Source organism: Chelonia mydas, chromosome 14 (assembly GCF_015237465.2).
Source record: "Chelonia mydas isolate rCheMyd1 chromosome 14, rCheMyd1.pri.v2, whole genome shotgun sequence".
Classification (NCBI taxonomy): domain Eukaryota; kingdom Metazoa; phylum Chordata; order Testudines; family Cheloniidae; genus Chelonia; species Chelonia mydas.
This window is the reverse complement of record NC_051254.2, coordinates 1,930,205-1,954,280: the sequence shown is the minus strand read 5'-3', so window position 1 is coordinate 1,954,280 and position 24,076 is coordinate 1,930,205. Positions and strand designations below refer to the sequence as shown.

General features: G+C 45.7%; 1 long non-coding RNA gene across 2 annotated transcripts; it reads right to left on the bottom strand.

The window, feature by feature from the left end:
* Positions 1–633: 633 nt before the first annotated feature.
* On the bottom strand, positions 634–9,593 carry LOC122462942. 2 transcript variants are annotated; one of them, XR_006285839.1, is made up of 3 exons: positions 9,276–9,593; positions 2,456–2,553; positions 634–977 (listed from the first exon to the last, which is right to left on the bottom strand). It is a non-coding gene; the product is annotated as an uncharacterized LOC122462942 (long non-coding RNA). The 2 variants fall into 2 exon arrangements; XR_006285840.1 differs by lacking the exon at positions 634–977 and adding an exon at positions 1,840–1,962.
* Positions 9,594–24,076: the final 14,483 nt, after the last annotated feature.

Sequence of the window (24,076 nt, the reverse complement as noted above, 5' to 3'; positions counted from 1 at the left end):
GGAGCAGGAGGAGACTCGATTAGACCTGCACACCCTGACCTTTTTGTTCTTGAAAAATTGCTCTTCAGCAGCTCAGGCAGTAAAATTAAATTGATTCACAACGAGCAAGGATGAAATTTGTGTCCCGGGGAGGGCAACTGTCAACGGTAAACGGGTGAGGTTGCCCTGGTGCCAAGGAGAGCTGGGGCGGAGCCCGCCCAGGCCAGCTCGAACCAGGGCCTGCGCCGGGGGAGAAATGGCCGAACGCGTCCCAGGGGAGGTGACTTGTCTGCAGGGAAGCAGCCTGGTTCAGGAGGGGGCAATGCGGTGCCCCTCTCGGTCCCCCGCGGTGCTGCCCCTTGGAGAGGAGGCGGCAGGTGGAACGCTGGCACCTGAAGCTTCCGTGGCAGTTGGAAGTGGCAGTTGGTCAGAGCGGGGGGGAGGGGAGCCTCAGCCCTGGCCCAGTTTGGGGGAGGGGTAGCGTCCCCTCCAGGGGCAGAGAGACAAGGGCGGATGTGTGGGGGAAGCCAGGGCGAACCAGCGGGCCCGTGAGCAGGGGGCAGAGAGAGCCCCGGCCTCCAGGAAATGGATGGGGCAGCCCCAGATCCTGCTGGAGGAGAGAGGGGGTTTCCCCCATCGCCCACTCAGCGCCTACCAGAGCAGAGCTGGGGATTTGCCTCCACCCGGCGTCTGTCAGAGCTGGAGGGGTGGGAGCCTGGCTGGGGCACGAGGCACGATCCAGTGCGCAGACTAACCGGAGCGGCTGCCCGCTCAGAGCAAGGGGCCTCCTGCCCGGCCTCCTGCCTCTAACAGCAGCCAACGCTGTGCTATCCACTCTGCCGTGTGGCCGGCAGCACAAGCCGGTCGCTGTCACTGCACCAGGCGGCTCTGACTCAGGAGGGGCCAGGGGAGCAGATAGGAGCCAGGGGGTCTTTTCACTGAGTCACTCTTGTGGCCAGCGCTGCTGCCCTTTCAAAAGTCATTTAGGAAGTCAGGCCCTGTGGAAATATAATGGGATAATCAACAGCTTATTGTTGCTGGGCTTAATTTAGCAGGCTGGCCATTCGGGCAGCGACGTAACAGTGTGACACTGCATAAGCAGAAGCCCTGGAAAGAGACGAATCAGCCCTGAGCCCTCAGCGGAGGCAGGAAAGGCTGAGCTGGCATAGGCAGATAGATGAATTCACCTGCTCATCCGGGGCCAGGAGATATTAGATGCTGCCAGGGAGCAGTTAACAGGGATGCCATTTGCTTGTGTAGGCCCACATCTAAAACTGCTGTAATTGGTTTTAGTGCCTCCTTGGGATATTAAACATTTCCATTGCCAAAAAATAGGGCACTCAAAATTAAGAGTTAGGAGGCCCTGTGGGCGTACAGATTAGTACACAGTGTTCATTGGATATGTCCAGTGTGTGATGTTCAGGCTGCATCCCAGAGAATAAGGCAAATAGTTTGTAAAAGTAACTACTCATTTTGACTGGGAACTGGTATCAGGTACAGTTCATAGGCCCATAGACATGAGAGATAGGAAGTGTCTCTTATTGGGGTCTCTCTCTTTGGACGAGGGAAGGATCACTTCCTAAAGAACACTTTCTCGTCTTTGGACAGGCCCATAAAAATTTCCCAGGCAATAGGTTTCCACCCCTGCTTTTGCAGGAGACAGCCCGAGTCACCGCACCAACAGGAAGCTTTTCCTCATATTCGGCCTGAATTTTTTCTTTTCTTAGTTTAATCCCATTGCGCCTACTGGTACCCACCCCTGCACCACCCTAAAGAATTCCCTTTCCGCCCTGCTGTTTATCCTCCTCACATACTTTTAGACTACTCTCATTTCCCCAGTCCCCATCCTTAGTCATCAGCTGGCCAAGCAATAGGGATGTAGCTAGTCAGAACTTTCCCCGTAAATCACATTTATCGACTCATCTCTGTTGCTCTTTTCTGGATTCTCTCCAGTTTGTCTATATCTTTCTGGTCATTGGGCACCTGGAAAAAAGCACCACAATCCAGGGGTTAAACCAAAGCCATGCACCCAGGGACTATTCCTTCACTTCTCTTCAGCCCAAAACTGTACTGAAACTTTTGGTTTCTTTTCTGTCTTTTAGATAAGGCGGGGTTTGTCATTTTACTCTGTACAGTGCGCACCAGAGTGAAGCCCTGACCTAGTCTGGGCCTTTTATTTGTATTACAGCCGTACCTAATTAATATCTACGATTTGTAAGCATGTGCACCATGCTCATCCCCATAGTATCTACAAACATATCACATTCCAAACCCCTGCCTTTATCTGTCACAGTCATTCCATTTCTTGCTCCCTACATTTCTCCTTCCCAATCGGGTTTTGAATTTCAGATTATTCTCCCCACATGGATTAAAAGCATTTTCCCAGACTGCAGCCCATTTTGCTATTTCCTGCCCAGGTTATCAGGCTGTCTTGGGCTCTTTCTGTTATTTCTATTTTGGTGTTTGCAACACTTACCAACTGAGTACCAGCAGAAAATATCCATAGTGTGCTGTATGCGGCCACTCCCATGCCATTGAAGATGTTAAATGAGAGCAGGCCTACCTTTTATGGTCCTGTAGAACATACAAGAAATTAATCCCATTGCCTTCTTTAGAAATGTAACAGGATCCTACAGAGTTCAGTAGAGAATGAGATCCTGTCCATATTTTTTTTTTTAATTATTTTGTAGAATTCTATTGAAGATATGGTTTCAGAGTAGCAGCCATGTTAGTCTGTATTGCTGTAGCTCACGAAAGCTTATGCTCAAATAAATTGGTTAGTCTCTAAGGTGCTGCAAGTACTCCTTTTCTTTTTATTGAAGGTATGGAATTCTCTAATGCCAGAGGATGGGTAAAAGAACCTATACTAAGGTTTATCATCTTCTATTAAATTGTGTCGGACTTTTCTATGAAGGTAATGCTGATCCATACAGCTTCTCAACAGCCAACTCTCCCAAATCAATACTTAGCCGTTGAACACCCATTTCCCTTTGTAACAGCCTTTCCATGACAGGGCCCTTCCTCAAGCCAATCTGAATTACTTTGAGAAATAAGCGTTAGTGAGACTCCGTATCCAATGCTTTAGTGAATGCCAGTCAGATCCCAGTTCCTGTGCTCTGCTACACTCGCACACTAGCTATTTCCTCACAGTAGGTCATGGGTTTGGCATCTTGCTATCACTCTGGCCTCATCTCTGTGAGCCTGTGATGTGGAAGTGGGAACAAGTGCAGGGAACTGAGTCAGGGAAGCTGGGTTCTCTTCCTAGCTTTGTGACTTCCTTTAAGTGTGATTTCTGGGCAAGTCACATAAGTGCTCTGTACCTCTGCTTTCCCCTCTGTAAAATGGGAATAACGGTGCTCATCCCCTCCTGCCTCAGGGACAAGAGGGAGGCTTATATAATACTTGCAAAGTGCTTTGAGATCCTTGGCTGAAAGACACCACACTTGGGCACAGTATCCTTCTGATTTAAGTTTACTTTTTAACAACCAGGCCATTTCCATGAGGAACAACAGCTTTGTGGAGTGCTGGGCATGTGTGCAGTGTTGTTGTAGCCATGTGAGTCCCTGGATATTCGAGACACAAGGTGGGTGAGGCAGGCACTCTTTTTTATTGGACTAATTCCTGGTAGTGAGAGAGACCAGCTTTTGTGCTGACAGGTCCCAGACCCTGAGGAAGAGCTCTGTGTCCGCTCGAAAGCTTGCCTCTCTCACCAGGAGTTGGTCCAATAAAAGATACGACCTCCCCCACCTTGTCTCTCTAACCTTGCTCTTGGGCAGAGAGATGCAGTTACTGTTAAGCTCCACTAGATGTCCTCTATCAGTAACTCCTCTTGGTCTACATGTTGTATTTCAGGACCTTAGCTTAGCACCAGTCCCTCCCCCACCTCTTGCCTTTTATGGTCCTAACGCAGCAGTGGCCCAACCATGGGCCATTGCAGAGGTATGCTGCTGAGGCGTGTTGAAGAGAGACCCTTCCCCCTTTCTGCTTATTCCATCCTGCTCTGCTATTTCTAAACGCCGCAATATAAGACCTGCGAAGAGTGATTTCCGGCTGGGGACGGCTCAGGGCAACTTCTTGTGGTTCAGGCAAAGTGAGATGTTTCCTGGCTCTGGCTAAATCAGCAAGGTTCCCACTGTGACAGCCATCTCACCCTTTCTCACCTGGGAGAGCTGCTGTACCACAAGGCACCTAGTTCCGTTCTTGTCCGTGGTGACATGCAGGATGTACAGGAAGCATTAAAGTCTCTGCATAGCTGCCTTTCTCTCCCTTCCTGCACTTGTTTGCTAGTGAGATCATGCTCACAGCACCTGCTAATCAGCTCCATCACAGCGATTTAGTGATTAAAGGCACAGTGCCTCTGCACCCGTCACCTTCACCCTTCCAAAGCTGCAGAGTCCTTGGACAAATCTAATGCCACACTTTGCCTCTGGAATGACACAGCATGGCCTGAGAGCGGAGGCATGGTGCAGCAAAGGCACAAATGCCCATCTTCTTCACTCACATTAATCCAAACGAACAAGCAGTAAAAGGTCATGCCAGGAGGGACTGGAATAATTGTAATGCAGCACAATTCGTTCATGTCCCCGTCAGTCCTCCACATCGTCCAAGAGGCAGAGAAGCTGAGCAGCAAGGGGATGATTGGTACGGTCTCTAGGATTGGGGATGTGTTAACTGCACTATTAGAAACCCCTATCCCAGGCAACTCTAGGAACAGGATCGCCTTCTGGGGAACAACTTTGTTTCCTTCCTTTTTATGTTGGCTGGAAAGAATAGGTGGTAGTTTTCAAGTAACAAAAGCCCAACTCTAATCAATTCTGGGGCATGGCTGTGTGAAAAAGTTATGTTTATCTGAAATTGTGCATTCACCTAGAGCATTTCTTGACAGCCACAGTCAATACATCAAAATAATCAGTTGCAAATCAAAATAGTCTGCTCAGTGAGTTTATCTTTGTAAATTATGGAAATTCTGACAAATCTACAAAAGCTGTTCCTTTTTACTTGTCTGGCTGTTAGTTGCTAGGAGAAGATTAATATCTTGGCATCATGGTCATAGGTCAAATATTAGACCTTATCAGAGATTCAAGGGTAATTACCTTTCCAATGGCACAGAGCACCACCTACAATGCCTAAGAGCCCAGAAGGAGTTCAAGGTTGGCTGCCTCTAACTGGGGAATCCTAAACTACTGGACAATACATGAGACAAGACAGAGTCTTTCCATTTAGTGTGTAGTACAAACTAGTCACTTTGAACATTTGGCAAAACAAAACAAAAAACCCAGAAAATAAATCCCTCCTCCAGTGCTAGTCTCTTGAAGTGTGAGGATCAGCACCTGGAAACACATGGAGGCGAGGTCCAACAATTGCTATTAGCCAGGATAGTCATGGATGCAACCTGATGCTCTGTGTGAACCTAAACCTCTGACTGCCAGAAGCTGGAACTGGCTGACAGGGGATGGATCACTCGATAAAGAACCCTCTTCCGTTCATTCCCTCTGAAGCACCTGGTCACTGTTGGAAAACAGGCTTCTAGGCTAGATGGACCCAATATGGCCATTCTTATGAAACCAGAAGACCCACCTGGAGGGTTAATTACATGCCACTAGCTGTCACAGTGAGCAGTGAATCTCATGATGCAATCTTGTCTCATGCCATTGTAGATGGAAAAACCCCACTAAGTACTTCTGTGAGGGATGAAAAGATGGGCAAGAAAACTGGCCTCAGTCCAGGATGTCATTGCCAAATCTGCTTTCTCACTAATTTCCAAAAATCTCCAAATATGGAGCTGGGCTTTGATTATGCTCCCCCATCTCAAAGTCAGTGTGGTTTATCACGCATTAGTGAAGACCAAAGATCACTGCACACAGCTGGAATCCCCCACTCTTGTAGGGTTGCTTCTTTACAAATCTGCCGGAGGGCTCTCAGCTAATGGGTTGGAGTTATTTTCCACCAAGGAGGTGTGACTGAGTCTAACTGGGGAAATATTGATGTTCTACTGAGAAAATTTTTCCCCTGATGGATGCTGTGACAGAAGTGCACCAAAGGCCTCTGTTGAAGTCCTAACATTAGTTTTCCTGAGTTCATCTGCCTGCTCTTGCAAATTTTCAGCATGGTGTGGACCTTGGAGCAGGAGAGAGAGTGAAAAAGCCTGGCTTGATTGCCTGCTCCATCTACTGCAACAAGAGAAGAATCCAACTGAAAACCTCTGTTTTTACATCTATTTCTAAAGATGGAGCAAACAACGTTGAGCTCCGACACCGTCAGCTCAAGTAATCTGAGGAGTCTGTGGCCTCTTACGGCTGGCCATAAATCCTTTGAAAATAGAACCTGAGTGAGTGAGCTGAATGACTCCCATGTTGCAGTCACACTCCTGGCCTTCATTTCCCTTGTTCTGCATGGGCAGCACATGAGCTGCAGCAACCTCTCCCCACATGCCGCTAGCATAGTATGATTTTGGAGACTGTTTGGAATATTTTAATGAGAAATCATTTCCCTCCCTTTGCCTGATGGGACGTATTTCTAGGGCTGACCAGAGAAGGTCTCTCCAGCTGCTGGCTGTAGTGAGGAGGGCAGGTCCAGAACCTCTAGCAATATGCATATTCCCTGCAGCTTTTTCCTGGTTCAGGTGAGAAAGCTGCTTGGGCTAGCTCCTTTCACACTTTTTCCTGAATCTTCCCGAATGCCACAAACATTCACAATGAGCAGACTCGTCAAACAGAACAAAAGATCCAGCCAATGCAAGATCAGCTGCCTTCCTACAAGATGACCTCTAGCTTACCCAGAAGTTATGGGCTGGATGCAGGCATCACTTGGTGAAATTCTGTGTTGTGTTTTGCAGGAGGTCAGAGAAAATGATCAAAATGGTCCTTTCAGGTCTTAAAATCACTGTCTTCGTGAATCCTGCTGGGGCAGTCAGAGAACATTCCTTGGCCAGGGTGAGTGACCTGCTCAGTGTGCGTCTCTGAGCTGCAGCAAGCTGTCCTGAACATTAAATCCTGTGCTCCAAAAGGCATTTCCCAACTCACTGGAGATTTTTTTTTAGTGAGTGTGAAAGTCAGAGCTGCCTTTGAGGGTGACACTCTCATTTACACAGACAAAGACCTCACATTTTCAGCATCATGCTCAGCTGGTGTCTCTGGTGAAAACGGGGCTCAGCCAACCTGAAAGTGGGGCACAATGGGCAAAATCTCTCTGGAAAAATATCATCAAATTTGCTAAAATAGCAAAAATATCACAAAACTGCAAGGAATGTAGCAAAAATCCCAGCAGTTAACTAACTGAGTTCCTCTTCACCCAAAGTTCCAGGGCTACTTCAGGTTATGTCCTGAAGTCATCTGGAGCAAGGGCAGGCACACCAAATCTGGGGTCCACATCAGGCTCTCTAACAGTGGCATGGCTGGAGGAGTTGGTCTTGCCCATTTCCAGAGCCCTAGTGCTGCAGTAGGACCGGGAGGTGTGGGGAGATTGATTGTTGGGGGAACCTTTGTGATTGCTTTTGGTGCTGGAAGGAACAGAATTGGGGTGAGTGTAAAATTAGCAGATGGGGAGACGCCAGGAAATGAGGTATCTCTCTCACTGCCTGAGAGACAGCTGGAGTTCCCAGAACCTGCTCAGCATCCCCTGGGGAAACCAGAACAGCAAACGTCAGCCTAAAAATAGCTGACCAGGGCATATGTACTCATGACAAAATGAGAACTGAAAAGAGAGATGGTCTAGAAGCTTTCCATGGAACAGCCCCCCAGCCCAGCCCTTTGTTACTGAACACTTCAGACTAAGCTTCCATTTAATTATGTCGCATAATGAAGAGAGGGACCCTTCCACTCACTCTAGGACAAGTATCTCTTTCCTTTTTAAAACCAAAATCCTTGAGTTTTTGCACAAACTTCCCTGCCTAAAGTTAAATTATTTGCTATGCACAGTCCAGCTCCAGGACTTTTCTCGGGGATCCCTCTCAAGGGTGTTCCCAGCCTTGCAGCGAATGATGGATGTCTGATCTCTATTCGAGGGCACCCATCACCGTGTTTCAAGTGCCAATGATATCCAGCCATTACAGACTATACCCTTTTTACAGCAGGTACCTCATGGAAACCATAACATTGCTCTGTTGTGAGAGAATCATGTTCCTCTCTCCTCTCTTCCACCCGTCCCCCTTTCCTGGTTTGTTCTTCTTTGGGACATTCACATGGAAATAATATCTTTGTTTATGCAAATTCCCTCTGCTTGTGACATCATCATCAGCTTCAGCGAAACCGTTTGTGATGTCAAGCACAGAGGATTCTGACCTCCGCTGGGGGATAAGCTGGAGGAGCAAATGAATTCCTAAGAGACACTGTTTCCATACAGATATCCATAGGAATGAAAACCAAGAGAAGAGAAGTTGCAGATGCTGAAGGAGCCCTAGTCTGGTGGATTTCCAGAGAGCCGGAGTAGAGTTTAACAGGCGGTTTCGGCCTAGTCACTGGTCTCCACTGAGGTATCAAAGTTCCCCAGAGCCAATGGCTCATCAGGCTGATGCAATTAGGGCACATGGATTTCCTAGCCAATGGTACACAAGGGAGTGATGTGGCCAGCATCACGTCTGCCCACCTTTGACTGCCGCAACCCAATGGAGCAGGTACCCAGTTTGCTGAACTGGAGGTGGCCTATCAGTGTGAGATCAAGTGAGATGCAAACACACACTCTTCAGAATTGTAGTCAAGCACCTTAACCACTCAGTCACCGCACCACTAGGCTAGGAGCACTCTTTATTTGCTAGGTATAAGAACATAAGAATGGCCATACTGGGTCAGACCAAAGGTCCATCCAGCCCAGTATCCTGTCTACCAACAGTGGCCAATGCCAGGTGCCCCAGAGGGAGTGAACCTAACAGGTAATGATCTAGTGATCTCTCTCCTGCCATCCATCTCCACCCTCTGGCAAACAGAGGCTAGGGACACCATTCCTTACCCATCCTGGCTAATAGCCATTAATGGACTTAACCTCCATGAATTTATCCAGTTCTCTTTTAAACCCTGTTATAGTCCTAGCCTTCACAACCTCCTCCGGCAAGGAGTTCCACAGGTTGACTGTGCGCTGAGTGAAGAAGAACTTCCTTTTATTTGTTTTAAACCTGCTGCCCATTAATTTCATTGGGTGGCCCCTAGTTCTTATATGATGGGAACAAGTAAATAACTTTTCCTTGTTCGCTTTCTCCACACCACTCATGATTTTATAGACCTCTATCATTATCCCCCCTTAGTCTCCTCTTGTCCAATCTGTCTGGTTTTGCTTCTCCCCCCTCTCCCCGTTGTGGTTTTTACCTGTTTAAATGGAAGCTTTTTCCTTCTACAGATTCTCCACCTTAATACTTAATGTGCAAGAACCCTTTGTTTGATTTTGAGGCATCTTATGCAGACTGTCAGCTCCAGGGTGGGAAGAGGCTAGATCACCAGTGTTGTGTGCTGCAGAATCACAAAGCACCCACTTGGATTCCCTTAGCAAATGCTTAACTTTTATATAAACAAAGACTGGTATTTCAAGGAGGGGCAAAGATCAAAGCATCCAGTCTAACCAGCTCAGAGACCAGCATGCTTCTCACTAGTCATTCTCTTTCTGGAATTCTGTGCAGCTGGCTCTAGATTAATCAGTTAAACACAGGTGTTGTCTAGATCATTAGTTGCAATAATGTAGCATATTTTTGTCTGTTCCGGGCTCTTCTAGCAGAAGGAGTAGAGCCATGTACTGGTTGGCATCATACTTAACCCATAGGCATTAGACTTGGAGATTATTAACTTGTTAGTTAGTGGATTTAAATGGTGTGCAAATCACACTTGTAACTGCCAGGCTTGGGGCTGCAGATGAGATGCTTCCAGTGGCAGAATGGACTGTCATGGGAGGTGCATTGTGGACAGTCGGCTGTTTACAAGCTTCCTAAAAGAACACGCATACCCCATGTAGGAGGAAGTGTGGGAATTAAACTGTAACTTCCAGATTCTGGTTTAACCAGCCCTTAATGCTGGTTTAAGGGAGGTGTGTTGAGGCCAGAATCTCCCATGCTCCACTACAAAAATAGAAACCCACCACCCACTCCCAACACTTACACTTTCTAACAGAGTTAATGGAGCTGGACTAAGCAGCTTTATGAGAGAGAACTTTCTAGTGACAGTGTGATGCACGGAGGGCTGCCAATGCACCCAATGAATCTTTCCAAAACCTCTGAAACCATAAATAGTTGGTGCAATCTACTGAGAGGATAAAGCTTCAGGGCAGTTGCTGGGCTGGTGAAGTCATGTTGCAATCAGCCGTGCACAGGCACTGGCTGAACCTGTGAATGTGATGCTTGAGAGAGCAAAGTCAGCGGAAGGAAGCTGGCTGGGCTGCCTCTCAGCAGAACGCTGAAAGGAAAGGCTGGTGGGGAGCTGCATTGCTGACTGATTCAGGTGCAAGGAGGAGAGAAACTGCCTCACCACAAACCAGAGTGCTTGCTTCCTCCCTCTCTCTGCAAAGAGAAAATAATGTGCACATGCAGGGAACTCCCCTGCCCCTACATGTGCATTAACTGTGAGGTTTATGCCTCCCTGGCACCCCCTATTGGAAGTAGATGGCATGACCCACAGAATTCAGAAACCCGGCAGTAGCATTTTTTAATAACACCAAATGGTTCTGTCTGTCTTGTGAACGAGGCAGCGTCCTCTAATTCCAGGAGCGAGAATCCTACAATCCAGTCGGAACCCATCCCAGAGCCATCCAGTCCTGCCCCTTGACACGGCATGCCTGGATCCAGGGCTGTTGAACCTGAATCTGAGCCCAAGTCTGGAAACCAGCTTTCTTTAACATCCCCTCCTACAATCCAACACCCTAGAGCAGCCCAGCTTGTTGCGTGCCATATGCCTTCCCACCGCCTCACCCCCTACACCAGAGCAGTCCACTCTCTGTAATTATGAACTGCCTTACATTTCCTCTGCACCTTTCATGCAGAAGGCTCCTCAGGTGTTTTAGGGACTGGAAAAACTGCTAAAAAACAATGCTCAGGGACCACTTCACCTCTGAGATGGAGTGTGGCACCTCTTTACTAGTCATGTAGCCACATAGCATGACAATGAAGGGAAGAGAGTAAAGAAGAATTGAAACTGCAGGGAGAATACAGAGGCTCTGAATAGAATTCCGCGAGATGCAGCTGGGCCAAGCCACAAGTGCTCTTACATCAACTCTTAAAGGACAGGGAATTTCTGATGACCACAAGAGGTGCTCGGGCCCTAGGTTTGCAACTTTTCCAAGAGATGGCAACCCGAGTACTATGCTGGGGCATTGGCATTTGTAGGCTACAGCATCACCAACTGACTCACACAACCACTTCCTGCAGCACCAATGTGTCCCATGGAGGTTTCCTCATCCAGAACTGGCTCAGTCCAACCCCATAATAATCGTTTGGTTTGTGTTTCTGTTATCTCAGCAATGTGAGGTCCCATCAATGGGAGGATTAGGAGAGTCTGCTCTGGCTGGCAGAATGTTACTAGTGCTGTATCTGATATGTGACTTGTCAGCTACAGCCCAAGGGCTGTTTTCTCCCCTACCAGGCAGTTGCAATTGTATCTGTTGTGCAGGCCAGTTGTGTATTTTATTGTGCATTTATATTCCCGGGGCCCCAACCATAATCAGTGCCCTGTTTCAGAAACGTAACTAGGCATTTTAGCGCCCGGGGTAAGCAAGCATATTTGTGCCTCCTTCAGGGTTTGGGGTTTTTTTTGTTATTTTTCTGCCTCCACGGCTGCCCCACTCGCCCTGCCCTGGTTATGGCCCTGCCTATTTTGCCAGGTGCTGTACAAGCCCGTAGGAAGAGACCATCCCTATCCTGAAGAGCATCCCCATGGCTAGGGGAGGGTGGTGGGTGGGACCCCTCGATGGGGTATGTCCCTGGAGGAAGCCCCACTCTTCAGCTCTAGGACTGGGCGAGCCTTGGTGTCCCTCAGCGGGGCCTCACGTTCGCTCCCCCTGCTACTGCCTGTGGCTCCTGCTGGGAGTGAATCTCTTACGTTATCGTTGTGCCTCCCTCATTCCCAGCCTCTCTCCTGTTCCCATCCCACTCCCAAGTCTGCTACTCGTCTCCCTGGCTAAGCACAGGCTTTTCAGCTTTATTTTTAGTCTTAGTAATACGGAAATAAATAAATCTCTGCACTTCAATAGCTTAATCAACCATCTTGGCTCCCTTACAACTGGGTCAGGCCTGGGATTGACTGAGCACTCAAAGTCTAATCCTTCACCTGCCTGTGAGGGAGGATTTGCTTGTGTGGGTGGGAAGCTTTAGAAGTTTGTGCACATGATATGGAGGCATTTCTGCTAAGCTGCATTCCTGTGGGCCCTGCCTGGAGACTCCCAGTCACTGAGACCTACCTCACTGGATAACACACTGAGCACCCCACTGTAATCCACCTGCCATGATTTCCTAAAGTATGCTACCTCAAGGAGGAGCCCACAGCAACAACTATGCTGAGTTGCTGGTATTGGAAGACAAGAGGGACTTGTGGGAATGACATCCCTAGTCATCAGGTCCCTGAGTTTTAATGAGACACTAGATAGACTTAGGCACCTCATGTCCCAGGAGAAATGAACATGGGGTTTGGACTACTCCCAAGAAATGTTTGCGTGTATTGTAAAAAAACTGCAAAATTCAGCAAGATTAGTAGCCTCTGCTCAGGAGAGGCCCAGGTCTGGAATAGCAGGGAATGCTGCAAGTTGGGAGTGAGCTGCATAGGTAGAGCTGAGTGGGAGCCCAGATCTAGGAGTACTGCAGGAGGATACACTTTAAAAGTGCTTGGTTGAGCAAAAGTGGGGGAGGTGGGTCCAAGTTTCATGGCAGTTGTAACAGCAGCAAACATTCTAGGCAAGGTTGAGATGATGCTTTCGTTCTTTAGACTGTTTCTTGGAGGGCTGAAGTTTCCTATGATCCGTATCAGCCCAAAGGTGACATTTTGAAAGAAAGTTTGTATAAAATCAGCTCAATCTCTTTTGAGTTATGGGTACCAAAGTATGAAAGTAACACCTTTCTTCTTTCAAAGAACAAAAGTCACCTCTGGTGTTGTGTCTGCACAGTTATAAAGAGTTGCAAAACCCTATTTGGAAATATTATTAGCTGTCATTGATACGGAATAAATCTTTAGTATCTTGTAGACCCTGATCCTGCAACTAGACCTGTGTGGATATGTTTGCAGGATCAAGGCTTTGTTTGTACTAGATGGAATATCTTCGTTTGCCTGCATGGAATATGATGAAGACCTGGGAGGTCTGTGCTTTGACTGCCTTTCTTAGGAGTAGTTTGTCAATTTATTTTGGAAAATAGCGTGTGACAAGAAGCAGGGCTTTGGTGTTTGATGCTATGGTGAAAGTATTTGCTTTGCTGCCTTTGACCCTTCCCTTTTGATGAGAAATGTGTTGAGTGTTCTCAGCCAGGCCCCTAAAGGACAAGAAAATTTCTACCTGCCACCACCATAACTGATTATGAAGAGGCTGGCAGGGGAAAGTGGGCTGGGTGAGGGAGAAAGCCCTATCAAGTGACAAGGAGAGACAAGGGGGTTTTACTTTCTAAGCCTTAAGCTGGTGGAGAGAATGAAGCACTTCACAATCCCAAAGGGATCATTTCAGTTTCTTTCCCAGATCCCTCAGAGTTAACACACCAGGCAGCCAAGGGCTGAGACGGCATATTGGTGCCTGCTCTGCACCTGCCCAAGGGAATAGGGGAGGATGACTTGAAGGGAAAGGAAATCCAGTTGCCATCTCCAGCTCATTTAGGGTGAGATGGGAGCCAGCCCCCCACCCAGTTGTGTGGCTTTTTTTGCTGATGAGCCTTTGCTTACTATGTTCTACTCAGTGTTTTGTGTCCAAAATTAAATCTGACTCTAGCAGCCCCTTGTCTGATTTTGCAGAGCATGGCTAGAAAGTGGATCTTTCTGGGCTTGTAGTAAGTGTTGGCACCATGTTTATTTTTTGATGGAAATCTTTGTGATTCCAGTGGATGGAGATGATTGGAAACCCCTGTGCAAAACACCCCCGCCCTTTCACAACTCACTGAGCAGCTGACTGGTTTCCTGCTGCTGATGCCTGTGCAGTGTCTGCAGGAGACGTGTGTACAGATGGGTTTCCGAAGAAGAAAATCTCTTAATTATACTTAGCTGGCAACAAACTGTATCAGCTTAAGTGATAAGCAGCATATCAGAGCCCAGCACCCACCTCTCTCTCTAAGGCTGCTTTATATCCAGAGAGATACCAAGGAAGGTGCAGAAGGGAGAGAGCAGAAGCAGGAGTCTTTCAGCTCACACCGACAAGCCAGCTTCCCATTCCTTATGACACGTAGGGAAAAAGAATTCCCTTAGCTCCCCAGGCTTATACTTTCCCTCCCCAACCTCCATAGTGAGGAAAGATTCCACTTTATGTGAGAGCAGTTTTTCACCATTGCTGAGTTTCCCATTGCTCTGCTTTGCTGGAGTGGTCCCCATGTCCTTCCTACAGACCTGATATTCTGGTAATGGACTGTGGACCTGCTCTTCGTCTCACATACCCTAGTGTAAATCGGGAGTGACTCCACTGAAGTCAGTGGAGGTAATACTGCAGGATGGGAGGAGAGTCAGAGCCTGGGTCCATAACCAGACCATCATGACAGGGATTTAACAGATACTGTGTCCCAGATCTGATTTTTCTGCCCTTTTTCTGATTTAATTGCCAGGTGTCTAAGAAGATGAAAGACAGATCTTCTCTGGGGCCCTTTAATGACCCCCTCCCCCCCTAGTTAGGAATGGAGGGACAGAGAAACGTGGTCCAGAGCTTTCAGGGAATGGGAATTATTCTCACTTGAGTCTCCCAAAGGAAGATACTCTCTCCTCCCCCATCTACATGTGCATGGGTCTCCCAAGATGAACATAATTTAAGAACATAAGAACTGCCATACTAGGTCAGACCAATGGTCTCTAGTCCAGGATCCTGTCTCCAACAGTGGCTGGTGCCAGATGCTTCAGAGGGAGTGAACAGAACAGGGCAATTTTTATCAAGTGATCCATCCTCTGGCATACACTCCGAACTTCTGGCAGCTATAGGGACACCGAGAGCATAGGGTTGCATCCATTACCATCTTGGCTAATAGCCATTGATGAACCTATCCTCTACGAACCTATAATTCTTTTTTGAACCCAGTTATACTTTTGGCCTCATGCATAGGTGCTGGGGGCACTGCCACACCCCCTGGCTTGAAGTGGTTTCCATCATATACAGGGTTTACAGTTTGGTTCAATGGTTTTCAGCACCCCTACTATAAAATTTGTTCTGGTACTCCTGCCTTCATGACACCTCCTGGCAACAAGTTCCACAGGGTCACTGTGTGTGGTGTGTAGAAGTACTGCCTTATTTATTTTAAATCTGCTGATTATTAATTTCATTGGGTAACCCCAGGTTCTTGTGTTATGTAAATGGATAAATTACACTTTCTCTTCAGGTTTCAGAGTAACAGCCATGTTAGTCTGTATTCGCAAAAAGAAAAGGAGTAATTGTGGCACCTTAGAGACTAACCAATTTATCTGAGCATGAGCTTTCGTGAGCTACAGCTCACTTTATCGGATGCATACTGTGGAAACTGCAGAAGACATTATATACACAGAGACCATGAAACAATACCTCCTCCTACCCCATTCTCCTGCTGGTAATAGCTTATCTAAAGTGATCATCAAGCACATTTCCAGCACAAATCCAGGTTTTCTCACCCTCCACCCACCCACACACAAACTCACTCTCCTGCTGGTAATAGCCCATCCAAAGTGACCACTCTCTTCACAATGTGTATGATAATCAAGGTGGGCCATTTCCTGCAGAAATCCAGGTTCTCTCACCCCCTCACCCCCCTCCAAAAACCACACACACAAACTCACTCTCCTGCTGGTAATAGCCTATCCAAAGTGACCACTCTCCTTACAACGTGCATGAAAATCAAGGTGGGCCATTTCCAGCACAAATACAGGTTTTCTCACCCCCCCGCCCCTTTTCCCAAAAACACACACACACACAAACTCACTCTCCTGCTGGTAATAGCTTATCTAAAGTGACCACTCTCCCTACAATGTGCATGATAATCAAGGTGGGCCATTTCCAGCACAAATCCAGGTTTTCTCACCCCCCCCCCCACCCTCATACACACACAAACTCACTCTCCTGCTGGTAATAGCTCATCCAAAGTGACCACTCTCCCTACAATGTGCATGATAATCAAGGTGGGCCATTTCCAGCACAAATCCAGGTTTTCTCTTCACTTTCTGCACACTATTCATGATTGTATAGGCCACCTTTATCATCTCACCCCTTAGTTGTCTCTTTTCTCAGCTGTATAGTCCCATTCTTTCTAATCTCTCCTCATATGGAAGATGTTCCAGACTCTGTACTTTATGCCCTTCTTTGTACTTTTTCCAATTCTAATATATCTTTTTTGAGATGAGGCAACCAGAACTGCACTCAGTATTCAAGATGTGGGCGTACCATGAATTTATAGAGAGGCATTATAATAGTTTCTGTCTTATTATCCATCCCTTTCCTAATGGTTCCTAACATTCTGTTGGCTTTTTTGACTGCTGCTGCACATTGAGCAGATGTTTTAGAGAACTAGCCACAATGATGCCAAGATCTCTTTCTTGAGTGGTAACAGCTAATTTAGACCCCATCATTTTGTCTGTATAGTTGTGATTATGTTTTCCAATATGCATTACTTTGCATTTATCAACACTGAGTTTCATAAGCAATTTTGTTGCCCAGTCACCCAGTTCTGTGAGATTCCTGTGTAACTCATCACAGTCAGCTTGGACTTAACTATCTTGAGTAATTTTGTATCATCTGCAAACTTTGCCTCCTCAATGTTCACCCCTTTTTCCAGATCATTTGTGAATATGTTGAACTGCATTAGTCCCAGTTTTCCCAGTGAAAACTGACCGCCTATCCTTTGTTTCCTATCTTTCAACCAATTATTAATCCAGGAGAGGACCTTCCCTCTTATCCCATGATGGCTTACTTTACTTAAGAGCCTTTGGTGAAAGATCTTGTTAAAGGTTTTCTGAAAGACCAAGTACACTATATCCACTGGTTTCAGAGTAACAGCCGTGTTAGTCTGTATTTGCAAAAAGAAAAGGAGTACTTGTGGCACCTTAGAGACTAACCAATTTATTTGAGCATAAGCTTTCGTGAGCTACAGAAGTAAGCTGTAGCTCACGAAAGCTTATGCTCAAATAAATTGGTTAGTCTCTAAGGTGCCACAAGTACTCCTTTTCTTTATATCCACTGGATCCCCCTTGTCCACATGCTTGTTGACCCCCTCAGAGAATTCTAATGGATTGGTGAGGCAGGATTTCCCTTTGCAAAATCTGTGTTGACTCTTCCCCAGCATACCATGTTCATCTATGTATATGATAAGTCTATTCTTTACTATAGTTTTCAGCCAATGTGGCTGGTACTAAAGTTAGGGTTACTGGCCTGTAATTGCCAGGATCACCTCTGGAGCCTCTTTTTAAAATTGTTGTTACGTTACCATCTGCAAGTCGCCTGGTACATAGACTAATTTAAGTGGTAGGCTACAAATCACAGTTAGTAGTTCTGCAATTTCATTTTTGAGTTCCTTCAGAACTCTTGAATGGATTCCATCTGGTCCTGTTGACTTATTATTGTTTAATTTATTGATTTGTTTCAATACCTCAGCCTGGGTCAGTTCCTCAGATTTGTCAACTAAAACGAATGACTTAGTTGTGAGGATCTCCCTCACGTCCTCAGCAAGGAAAACTGATGGAAATAATTCATTTAGCTTCTCTGCAGCAACCTTGTCTTCCTTGAATGCTCCTTTAACATCTTGATCGTTCAGTAGTCCCACTGATTGTTTGGCAGCCTTCCTGCTTCTGATGTATTTTTTAAAATGTTGCTGTTTGGTTTTGTGTCTTTTGCTAGGTGCTCTTCAAATTATTTTTTGGCCTGCCCAGTTATACTTTTACACTTGACTTGCCAGAGTTTATGGTCCTTCCTATATTCCTCAGTCGGATTTGACTTCCAAATTTTAAACGATGTCTTTTCGCCTCTAACTGCCTCTTTTACTCTACTGATTAGCCCTGGTGGCATTATTTTTGGTCCTCTCCCTTTATTTATTTATTTATTTATTTATTTTTAATTGGAGGTATGCATATAGTTTGAGCCTCTATTATGGTGTTTTTAAAAACTTGCCGTGAAGCTTGCAGGCATTTAACTCTTGTAACTGTTCTTTTAATTTCCATTTAACTAGCCTCCTTACTTTTGTGTAGTTCCCCTTTTTGAAGTTAAATGCTACCATGGTGAGTTTCTTTGGTATTTTCCCCCCTAGAAGAATGTTAAATTTAATTACATTGTGGTCGCTATCACCTAGCTGTTTAAATTCTCCTCTTGGACCACATCCTGTGTACCACTTAGGACTAACTCAAGAATTGCCTCTCCCCTCGTGGGTTCCAGGACTAGCTGCTCCAAGAATCAGTCATTAATGGTGTCTCGAAATGTTATCTCTGCATTCCATCCTGAGGTGACATGGTCCAAGTCAATATAGGGATAGTTGAAATCCCCCATTATTATTGGGTTTTTTGGAATTGTAGCCTTTCTAATCTCCCTGAGCCTTTCACAATCACTGTCACTGTTCTGGTCAGGTGGTCGGCACTATATTTCTGCTGCTATACTGTTATTATTCAACAATGGAATTTCTGTCCATCGAGATTATATGGTTCAGTTTGATTCATTTAAGATTTTTACTATATTTGACTCTATACTTTCTTTCACATATAGTGCCACTGACCCATCAGCGTGACCTATTCTGTCATTCCTATATATTTTGTACCCTGGTATTATCGTGTCTCATTGATTGTCATCATTCCACCAAGTTTCTGTGATGCCTGTTATATCAATATCCTTATTTAATACCAGACCCTCAAGTTCACCCATCTTAGTGTTTAGACTTCTTGCATTTGCATTCAAAAGTACAAAATTTGTCAATTTTATAAGAAGTCTGTCCCTCTCACACTTACTTCCTATCAGGACCCAAGTCTCTTGCATTGACTCCCTGCTTCAGAGAGCTGAGCTGTCATTTCTCTGCTCCTCCCAAGTAGCCTATTGTCTAGTAGGAGAATTAACAGGAATAAAGAGATGGAATGTAGTCATCTCAACACAAGGAATAAATCCTTAGAACATCACACCAACTGGGAGGATTTAGGAGCTTTGGCTGGCCAGATTTTGTCCTCCAAGCTGCCGCCACCCATCTGCAAATTCTGCACTACTCCTCTTGCAAATGGTACCATGTATGTTTTGCCTCCCAGCCGCTCCATCAGCCACAGGAAAGCAAGCTCCATTGTGCTTTGTTAATCTGTCTGTAAAAGTTCATTGTATGTGTCCCACAAGTGTCTCATTCTTGTGGATTTTACATGCAGCCAGGGTGAGAGTTTTCTCTCCGACCTCACTGAGAAGCCAGTACAAGAAGACAGAATTTACCTTAACTGACCAGTAGCTCCCAAAGCCAAGGCGTCTGACTTACAGGCAATTCAAGATTTAAACTTTATTTATAGCTTGTGAAGTTATTTTCATTTAGAAACGATGCTCATGCTTGGCCCAGTTCTCAATGGCTTTGTCTACACTAGCCCTTTCCCCCTATAATTTACCGCACTTGCTGCCACTGGTCCAACTCCATTGATGGTAATAATGGTGGGAGTTCCAGCATGGACATGGTGCTAGCAGCCACCAGCATTGTATCCCTCTGCCATCTAGATCTGCTACTTGAAGCCAATGGCTGGTCTACGCTAGCCCTCGCGCGCCTACTGTTGCTCCCACTGGTGGACAGATTCTTGAAGGGGGGTGGGCTTTTAATGGGGCCAGAGTGAGGGGAGAAAGATGGCATTAGCTGCAGAATGTTGGATAGACTCAAGGGGAGTGGTGTGAGAATCATAAGGCCAGAAAGGAGGAGGTTGTTCCAGTCAAGACAGGGGCTGTAGGGCATGAACACTGGGTTCAGCAGGAAGAATGGAGAGGAAAAAGCATCTCTCTTGAGAAAGGAGATATCATTTTACAGTCCATTTTTCTGACCATGACTACACTTTGGCCTTTCTGTGCCTCAGTTTAATCTCTTAACCCTCTGTAACAATGGGTATAACAATCCTTGTCTACTACATCGGTATGTTGTGGTTAATAGATTATTTTCCAACATGCTTTGTGCCTCCACCGGAAGGTAAAAGCTAAGGGCAAAGTGCTTATGTAAAAGGCCCATTACATTGGGGGGGGGGGTCACTTTAGCCAAAGGAGCTGATGTGGTGGGGACACTCCCCTGGTTTATAGAAAATGATTTGGGTTCCTGTATGGGATTTTGAGTAAATCCCAGCTGTTGTTCCAGCAGGAGCTCTCTCTTTTCTCCCCATTGTGAATCAACTCTCTCTTGCTGTGGCTGAGCCCAGCAGTGCTAACATTGGGTTTGAACTGTGAGGCACAGGGAGAGGTTGTATTTAGAAAGAGACAATCATTGCAAGTCAGATTTGCTTGTTCAATACTCTATTGACAGATTTGCCTTGGCAACCTGGAGCAGGGCTTCATTGTGCGCGTCTTACCTCATGGCATCCTATTGATTTTTTTTTAAGCCTACCTACTCAGCCTTTCCTTGTCTCCCTCTTCAGCCTGCTGTGTGACCCCATGAAAGGGACTATTATCACCCGCATTTCAGACTGTCCCAGGCTTCAACAGCAAAGGCAAGCCAGGCCTGACAAAGGCAAAAAGGCACCTACACAGGCCTGACTCCTTGTGGGAATGAATGGGAACTAGTGAGAGCTTGAAACATCCCCTCCCCCAGGCCTCCAAGAACACAGTCACAAAGGCTAGTTGCAAAGTCCAAGCCCTGCTGGGTAGGCCCATTGTCCCATGGAGGAAATATTGAAGCTATTTATGAATTACAGTAGAACCTCAGAGTTACGAACACCTTGGGAAGGGAGGTTGTCCATAACTCTGAAATGTTTGTAACTCTGAACAAAACGTTCTGGTGGGTCTTGCAAAAGCTTACAGCTGAACATTGACTTCATACAGCTTTGAAACTTCACTATGCTGAAGAAAAATGCTGCTTTTAACCATCCCAATGTAAATGAAACAAGCACAGAATGGGTTCCTTCCCTTGTCAAATCTTTTTTAAACTTTCCCTTTATTTTTTTAGTAGTTTATGTGTAACACAGCACTGAACTGTATTGGCTTTATTTTCTTTTGTCTCTACTGCTGCCTGGTTGTGTATGTCTGGTTCCAGAGGAGGGGTGTGGTTGACCAGTCAGTTTGTAACTCTGGTGTTTGTTACTCTGACGTTTTACTGGACCTTCCTGCTTTTGTCTTCAACCTGATGTGATACTGTATGGTTCCCAAGATGTCACCAGCCCTTCTGTAGAGGACAGAAAGAAAATCTGAACACCCACCCCATAGCCTGGATGTCTCCTCTGGGAGAGTCGAGGATTGGAGTTTAAAAAAGAATCTGTTTGAACTACTGCTATTGCTATAGTCGAATGAGTGACATGAAAAATGGCTGCCTACATAACCCACACTGCTTGGTAGCCGGTGTCTGGCAGATCTGCAGAAGCTACTGGCATGGTAGGGGGAAGAGAAGATGATACAGCTTTTCTTCCAGAGAGACAAAATTCAACCCAAAATCCATCCCTTATGCCCAGGTCTTTTTCAAGATAAACATTTATAAATAATAATTAAAATAATAAACCCAGATAGAGAGCTGCTCAGTGGTAGAAGGTCAGAACATGGCTTGAAAGTATTTAAACAAAGTGGCTTTTGGTCTGATTCCTTAACACCTGCAGAAAATCCATCTGTCTCTGGCTATTATTATTTGTATTGCAGTACCAGTCAGAGACCCTAATCAGGATCAGAGCCTCACTGTGCTGTGCTCTGCACAAATACAAAACAGTCCCAGCCCTAGGAGTTTACAGTCTAAATGGGATCCTACAATCAGTTTCTCTATCTATTTCTGTCTAGTTGGAGTACAGTTGAGGGCAGAAGCTTAGCTTCTTAAAATGAGCACACGTACATTTACTCTGTTCTACAGCTAAATAGTAATCGGAATAGCTCTTTGTGCTGGTGTATTTTAGAGACAAATACATTTTCACGTTTTTGCTGTTTAGTAAATAATAAATAAAATGTGTTTTATTAAATTACCATTATCCTGGTTTTTGAAAGGCAGCAACATATCTCTCACTTCTTTACATTTGAAAACCTTTCTCTCTCTCATATTTGCAATATTTCCAGCATCTTGCTAAGAAGAGACAGCAGTTAAAAATATTCAGAAGAGCCAGCTCTCTTTATCTGGGATATTTGATGTGGTTTCACTGTCTATGGAATGAAATAAGGCATCATTTTTAGAAACTACAAGGGAAAGGATGTATCAGTTCATGAACCTCCAGTATTTGAGTGAGGCAAAAAATACAAAATCACCACTATTATAATCATTACTGTCAAATCATGTGCAATCAGCCTCATAACAGAAACCAGATGAGCATCCTGCAGAAATCTATAGTGTCAGATTGGGTAGTGAACTATTTGAATCGTTAGAAATGGAATTATTAAAATGCTTTTAATGCTGGTTCTCATCTTTATATTTTACCAATAGCTTCGCATCTTGTACCTGAGGCAGGTTTTTGAGGGTGCAGAATGGATCTATTCATGTGGTTAGAAAAATAGAGAGAGACAGCTTTGGCCCCTTTTATTGTCTGTTCCCAGTTGCGCCTTAAGAAGAAATACCAAGCTGCTCAAAGCACACCCAGCCATTCAGAGTTCTGGGAAATCAGCTTGGGCCAGACTGCTGAGATGCCCCAATTTCTCTGCTGTGTTTCTAACTGCACGTTTGAACACATTTTCCAGTTCACCCAGATTCGAGGGGGTTGCATCACAGTGTTCCACACCCTGGGCACTTCGTTTTCTTGCAAACATTTGGTTTTGCTCCACTTATCTTTTTTGGCAACAGCAGAAGGTTGGCATGTCAAAGTGGGTTAACAAGCTGTAGGGGCATACATGTCAATGAAAATATAGTTTAGGGAAATTACTCTTTAGTTAAAAAAAATCCTTCTTGTATGTGCTTTATTTCAGCTGCTATTCCCAATGGATAATAATTTGTACACTAAGCCCCTTCAGACCTCCAGGGAAATCAAAATTGTAAGATCAGTTTGCTTTTTATTGGCTCAGTTCTGTGATAGCACGGGCACTGTCCTTGTTGTGCTTTTAGACACAGGTATTTATACACGGTGGCATTCAGCACTCCCCTTTCTTGTACACTTACATTTCCTTTCACTAAAAAGTAGTCCTCCTGTAAGTGACAAACCATTTCTTGGTACTGTCATTTTCTTTTCTGCTAAATGCTCAATGAAATCTTCTCACTAAACTTCACTTTGTGTTTCATTGTTTTCCCCCTTAAATCTATGGGGTGGAGTGATCTGCTCACCCACTTAGGAGCAGGACCCCAATCTGCTCTTATTTACACCAGTGTAAGTCTGGAATTTGAAGTCAGTGAGTCTAGGTAGAGAGCCGGCACAAGGCTTTCAGAACTTAAGTAATCTTATGGCTTTTACACTCCCTCGGGGCAGGGATTCATTTTACCCTAAAGTTGAGGTGAATCAGGCCTGTCTGGGAGTTTGCTGTTCAGGAGAGGGAGTGGGCAGCTCAGGCCCTGTCTTTAGTGACTATTGGAAAGTCTCTTCAAGGTTTCAAGGACAAGAGCATTTGAACTTTAGTTAGAGATCATCTCAACTAGGCAGCTGCTTTGGTCACTGTCACTTTGTTCCCCAGGTAGATTCAGGCAGTCAGGATTTCAGGGAGACCTGGGCTTTGCTAGCTAAGTCTTCCTTTTTGCGGTAGGGAGAGGGGATACTCCCACTTGTGACCAGGACTGGGCTGGGGAAGCGGAATTCTGTTGAGGGAAGGGGGTACAGCCTTCCCTGGCAGCCAGCTCAGCCCACTCGGCATGTCCGCCTCTCCCATGGCTTTGCTCTGGCCTCGCCACCTGCTCTCAAGCCAGGGCACTCCGCTCTTGAGCCCCTGTTTGGCCACGCTCTGGGTGGGAGGATGTTCTCAATAGCAGCCA